The sequence below is a fragment of the Enoplosus armatus genome, chromosome 3 (genome assembly GCF_043641665.1).
Source record: "Enoplosus armatus isolate fEnoArm2 chromosome 3, fEnoArm2.hap1, whole genome shotgun sequence".
NCBI lineage: Eukaryota > Metazoa > Chordata > Actinopteri > Centrarchiformes > Enoplosidae > Enoplosus > Enoplosus armatus.
The window spans coordinates 25033960-25041092 of record NC_092182.1 but is presented as its reverse complement, the minus strand read 5'-3'; positions in this window follow the sequence as shown (position 1 = coordinate 25041092).

The window sequence follows — 7133 nt, the reverse complement described above, 5'->3', positions numbered from 1 at the left end:
AGAGAATAAATCACCTCATGGCTGACAATACTGACAAGAACTACTTACTCCTTATAAAGAAAACCTTTGAACAATAAATGGAATTTGTTGGGAATAGTATTTGACACACCGCAGGACAAACCCAAACCTTCTTTCAATCAATAGTTTGTCTTAGCGTTTGTGTTTAAATTAGTTGTACAAAAACATCATGAGCTTCCAAACCCAACCCAATTTCAGGTTTCTTTCTCACCGTGGAGTTTTAGTGCTGTAAAAACATGTCTGATCTACTGATTTCCTGTTTACTCTCCATTTGATTGGTTCTGTATCGTATCAGGAAAATATGACCACACACTCGCCCAAATTCCTCTTTCACATGCGAGCTGCCGTTTGGTAACTGGTGTATATGGGGTTGGATGAGTCCTGCATTGGCACAAACTTTCCAAACTATAACTTGTAGAGTTAATCAAACGTTAACTGAATCTGACAAGACGAAAAACCTCAGCGCCTGTTTTTTCCTCTCATTCCTCTGTAACCACAATGTTCATGTACATATCAAATGCCAATTAAACCCAACTCATCCAAACGGGATATGATAGAAAGCTCGTACTCTCTCTAGACAATCGTGGGATAATAATTCAACAAGGTGAAATTCCCACAAATTGTGAAATCTTTTAAAAGTGCAATCAATCAGAAAATACAGATTCCAGCATCCTCACCAAAGTCATGTCAACCTCGGAGCAACTAAAGGAGGATTAATGTTTTATATGGTTACATTCAGGCACTCACAACACTTCAGGTGAGGGGGAGGTCATGGTGTTGGTTAACTAAAGTACTTAACAAAAGTGCTTTTGTTGCATAAACCTATAACCACACCTGGGACTCAAGATGCAAGTCCAGTGCTTTTTATGCCCACCATCCAGCCCGACCACCTCCCTACAACATGTGCGCAGAACAAAATGTATTACTTCCTTCACTAGGAAATAAAACGTAATAGGAAAAACAAATTACTAGTACATAAATATAATTTACACATACTGTAGAACTAAAATAATTAAAAAAGAAATGTGAAAGATTATCCTGATTTATAGACCCAAATGACTCCTGGGTTTCTTCATTAATGCCAACAAGTCAGTGATCAGTGATTACTTGGCTGGGTGCTCAGAAATCTGGCTTTCAAAACTAATTTTCTTGTTTGAACTTGATCATAAAACACTCCCATGTTCTCAAGCCAAAAAGGCACATGACGCATCACAATCTCAGCCACTGTCACGCAAGAGGAACAGTCGTTGTCATTTCTACTGACCGTCAGTAGAACTGGCTGAGGCTCGTTGGCCAATTTAAGGGTTTAATCTATAACCCAAATGTTTGGAGGAATGGGGGGAATTAAGATTAAAAACAGTGTTAGGAACAAGTCTAACCGTGTGATGGCCCTCTGGCTCTGCCACGCCCTGTGGGTTTGTGTCCCACTCTGGGCTGCTGTGTTTTGTGTCTCCCTCCAGGTCCAGGTAGGTGGTATGTAGGAGTTTGTATTAGTGCAACCGGTGCACCTGTCCAGTTGATCCAGAATGCATTTAGGATCCACCGTCCCCATTCCTTTACTCCACATAGTTTCTCTTGTTTGGTTCCATACAACACTACACATTCACACATCAACTCACCACAACACTACTGATCTTCTGCTACTTTAGTTCATGTTTTCTGTTGCCTGTAAACAAATATGATTGTTTGTTCATCCCAGGACAACCGGGTACATTCGCCTCCTGTTGTCAAGGGCCTAAGAGCCGGGTCATGACACACAGTCACGGTCCTCTTCATGGGGCTAAATATATATTCTTCCCTGTGTGAGATCCAAATGTAGACAAACCCACCAAAATGTATTAATACACAAAGTGTTTGCTTCACACATTGCTATTAAAAGTTTGGTCCATTGTTCAGTCATGACAAGATGGGAACAAATGATGCCTGTGCATGTGTATATGAATATATAAATGTATTTTTATATGGTATTGTGTAATGTATTAACATCATATGTATTCGAAATTGAAATACATGAAATATATTTGGTCAAAAATGTGATTTGTTTGGGTTTTGAGAATGCCTGAGACTTTAAAGTAGACTTTAAACCCAAGCCAACTGGGTGCTAATTGTAAGTACTGTAGCTGGATCAATTCTGCATGAAAATATGGCTCCTGCCAAAATTTCAAGTAAACAAATGCCTGAGGCAACACAAGAGCTCATTATGGCTTCTATTGCATAAGAGAAAAATTCCACGGCACATTAGCTTTCCCGGCATTACTTTAAATATTTTGTTACACATTTGTTGTTTGCTTCTCACTCTTGTGTAAATGAGTTTGTGATGTCCAGTGCAAATGTCATAGTGTTGGTTGAAGAGGGCTCTGAAGGCAGGCGGTGTCCGAAAAAGAGAGTCAAAATCAGTTTTATTCATGAAATGCAGTCGCTGCCGGTCAGGTGAGAGTTAAGGTAAGATTATGTTTTCATGCATTCATTCCCCCCAGCATAAATACATCACAGCACTCTCTACAGCCTGTTCATTGGCTGTCTCTGCTTTGTCAGGGTGTTGAGGACAAGGCACGTTTATTTGTGTAGCACCTTTCAACACCAAGGCAACAAGTGCTTTACATAAGACGGAAAATACATAAAAAAAAACAAACACAAAGCAATATGAAATATGACTTGATGTCTTGCATTGTGTGTGCAAGGTGAGGTTTTTCTTTCACGCTTGGCTGATAATTCAAGAACAAATTTCTTGCAAAGTCACTGACGATTATTTGTTTCTTAAAAGTGCTACGCAAATGAGATTAATGCTGATATTAAACTCAGGAAGACAGGTCACCTCAGCCAAATCGAGTGGTTGCAAATTTTGTCGTACATGTGCCCAGGATGGTCAGGTGCTTTTGCTTACAGGTAAATAGCTGCTCGGGTTCATGAGCAGTGTCCGTCTGTCTGTCTCTCTGTTACATATGTTTCTGTAATCCATCTATGTAATCCTCAGTGGTTCCCAGACCTTTTCTGTTGAGCAGATCTATATTTTGTTCTTCCTGCATTCATGCACCTTTCATTTTGTCCGTCTCTCATCTCTCTACTTCCTCCTTCACTTAATCGCTTTCATTCCTTCCTTCAATGTCTCTCAGTGCCTCTTGTTGCGCTCCTTCCTTCCTCACCTCCCTTCCTGTCTTCCTTAATTGTGATCCATCATCACTGATGCCGCCTAAGTCCGCATACGCAAGAGACAAATATGTGCACAGTAACCTGAAGTTAATAAATGAACGTCATTATAAGTTACGTCAGCAATAAAAAGGGAAGCACCAAGATAGACTGGTGATGGTCCATACTGTCATTTAGTTGTGTTTGTCGATTCTGTACCACACGACGCGTTCACACATGACTGTCCGTCCTGGTCTCTTGCTCTTCCTGAGGTTTTTTCCAGTTTGTCTTCAATCGAGGGTCTAAGGACAGATAGTAAAGCCCCTTGAGGCAAATTTGTGATTTGTGATACTGAGATATATAAATACACTCACTCTTTCCTTTCTTTCTTCCCTCCCTGACTCTCCATCCTCCTCTTTAATCTCTTCTTCCATGCTCTCTGCCTCTCCTCCTCCTCCTCCTCCTCCTCCTGGTCTGTGTGGTGAACCACATGGTTAACTGTGGTCCAAGCCTCAACGGCTGTTTTTCGTAGACCTTGTGGCGGCACAATGACACCCTGGGCGGCCGGTTGCCACAAAGCTCCACAGTAAAAACAGCTCCATCAACCGGCAGCTGAATTCTCCAGAACATTTTGTGACCACTTTAGGTTACGGTTAATCAGACAATTTAAGAAGAAAACATATCCGTGCCCATAGAGCTGAGTGGTTGAGTCCCTGAGGAACAACACATAATGCTGTTTAAGATTAGATTCCATCTAAAGTTCCTCTTTTTTCCATGTTCTTTTTCTTTTCACTGAGAATAAAAAGCTCGCTGTTTACCAGAAAAATAAAAATACTGTATAAAAATTATGGGAATGCTGGAGTGCTAGAAGCTCTTATTTATCTTATTTTGAAAGTTTAACCAAGATCACCTCAAGTAGTTGACATATGTGAGAAAAAATTTCAGTCAGAAACATCCTTTACTGAGACCAAAGCAGAGGAGACACGGAATCAGCCACAAAAAATGAAGGGAAAAAGCAACACAGAGATTTACTCAACTTATTCTGACGATGTTTCTGGCTGTAATTCACATTTTCAACTATTTTTAAGCTTACTGGCCATCTATGGTGCGCCAAACTTTACTGTAAATCTCGTGACACATCTGTTTTTGCCTGCTGTTCTTTGTCTTAATTGACCAAAATCGAGTCAATTATGGTCAATTTAGAAAAAGAGCAAGGGTCATGAAACTGTCTCTTTGTGGAGATGGCTGGCAGAACAGAAACGGTGAATAGTTTTTCATTTTGATCAAATATCTGAACTGCTTCAAACCTCCAACTGTTCATGTACACTTACTTTGTGTTAGCACTGTATAAACTATTACCATCATACAAATAAAAAGATTAAGAAGCATTTTGCCCCAAATCCTTTTGCTAAACCCCAACCAGCACATTTGTGAACTGCTGTCAGCTGTCAGGGTGAGAGCGCATGTCGAGTGCAGATGCTGCATATTTACAAAGTATAAATGAAAATGTCTGCAAGAGGATTTCTTATTTGGTAAAATTAGACGTTTGTGCGTGCTGCACTTTCTTTAGTGGGTTATCTCGGTTAGTCTTTGTGCCAGCATTGTGTGGTCTCTTGCTGCCGGGAACTCTTCAGATGAATTCACTCACACACAAACATCTGGATTTTTTATATTTTGAATTTCATTTGAACAAATTATGATTTTTACCTCGAAACTCAAAAAGGGGTGCAGACTAGAAAATAAGGAAAAAAGGTAGAGACATGCTCTGGAAGATGACTTCTGCCTTTTTTGGAAAAGCCAGTTGTTCTTAAGTTTACTTCATGATGATCATTTTTCAAAGTAACATCAGGTTGCGAACTTATGAAGTGATATAATTAGAATACACTGATTTCTATTGGCTTAAAAAAGCTTAACCTCAAGTAGATTTTGAACGTCTCCTCTTGTAAAACATGCATCTCCTCACTCAACAAGCCCTCTGCACTTAAAGAACTACATACTACATATTACTTACTGCTTATAGTAGAGTTTTGTAATAGTACCACCGATGTTCATGAGGAATTTGACTTCAATCTAAACATCTGAAAATCTTCACATCATTGTATATTGTAGCTTTAAATTACAGCAACACACATAAAAGGGAAGATGAGACAGAACATCTGTCATCAGGTGACACAGACAGATAAACACATGAAAATATGAAACGTTTCAGACAGGAAGCACAGTGTGTGTTTAGTCCTGCTCAGTCGTCTTGATGAGCTGCCGTCTCTCCGGGGGGCTGAGGGAGCTGCTGTCCATAAAACCTCCACAGGTGTGAAAGAAGCAGATGGTGATCATGCAGCTGATCTGGTACTGATGTTCACCATATTTCTAAAGATATAGCTTCAACGTTTTTCCAACCTGCTGTCCTCAAAGGCAAATCAAGACTGAAGAAACAAATATAAGAGTAAAATATTTTGTGACTGGACTGAAGGTTTTAGGAATATGTCAGGAGGCATGGGGGAAATACACGAGACTCATGTGCTGCATGCATTCAAACAAATATGCAGCCAAAATAGATGTAGCGATTGTATTGATCTATTTCTTTGTGAAGGACTCAAATTGCACCCAAGGACTGTGTAGACTGCAGCCACCTGACGACTGTCTTATTCTGGCCAGTTCATACCAGCTTTCACCAGCAAGATTACGGATTAATTCATTTGAAATAAATCCATCATTTTCTGTGTACCAATGACAAATTGTGAAGACAAAAAACTATGGTTTGTGTAAATATGCAGATATTATGGCCTTTATAAGGGTGACATTACAGGAGATTTGGCAAAGCTGAACCGTGTCACTGCTCTCCGTCTCCGTCTTTCAGTAAAACAAAAGAACTGATTATCCGCTCCAAACAGACAAACAAACCAGTTGAAACTGAAGATTACTTTAAGTGCTTGAGAATATTCCTTGATGTTAAACTCTGAATTTTGATGATGTTTTTAAAAAACATCATCTGCTCAAATGACTGAAGGTTTGGTAATCTCTAAATCTCTCGTGTGTTCTGTCATTTGATATCATGTCTGCTAACCTGAACAGTAAGTACAGTAGCCACGCACCACCTAATGAAGTGCTTGGTGGATGTTTGAGGTGGTGCACGGGGGGCAGGTTTCATATCCTGTCTCATGCTTCAAGATAATGTTCACTTTTTCTATAGTTAACCAAGACCACAATCTTTCCCCTAAAACAAGTATTTGCCCAAAAACTCCAGAGAAGCTAACACTGTAGGCAGATAATGCATTATCATACAGATACAGCTAATGTATAATCTTCTACGTTTGTTATTTTAATTTCAAAACTGTCACATATTGTTGCTCACACACACACACACACACACACACACACAACAAGCTCTGGTATTTTGAAATGTCCGTCCTCATGTGGGTGGTGTCAGCAAGCACCAACCACAACTGACCAGTTCCCAAAAACATGTTTTTATTTTTCCACGCTGAAATAACTCCTGTCCACTGGTCCCTGATAATTACAGCATACATGACATTATCCCATGCATTGTCCTGTAACAGACTGTTACAAAAACCCTTTACGAGTCAGACAAAGGGTCTAGTGGGAAGCCAGCAGCGTGAAACTAACTCCTCCAGACACGTACAGTATTGTTGCCATGGTCATAACAAACCAGGAGCTGTATATATTAACAAGCTTGGACATGCTAACCACCACATGCTGCTGCTTCCTTGTCTGTCTATTGCTGTTGTCATGTGAAAACCTTGTAACAGCGCGTGTAGTCACCCCGATGTTTCACAACTCACAAACCCATCAGAGGAATTCAAAACCAGGTTGTGATTTCTGACTTTTTGGAGATACAAGGTTTTTCAGGAGAGAGGGGGACACACGTCCTCAGGACACACCAACATTACTGGTCTGATGGCCAGTGAGCTGTTAAATAAACGTTTTGTTTTTTTCTCTCATTCCTTTTTTAAATGCACAAACATTTTTAG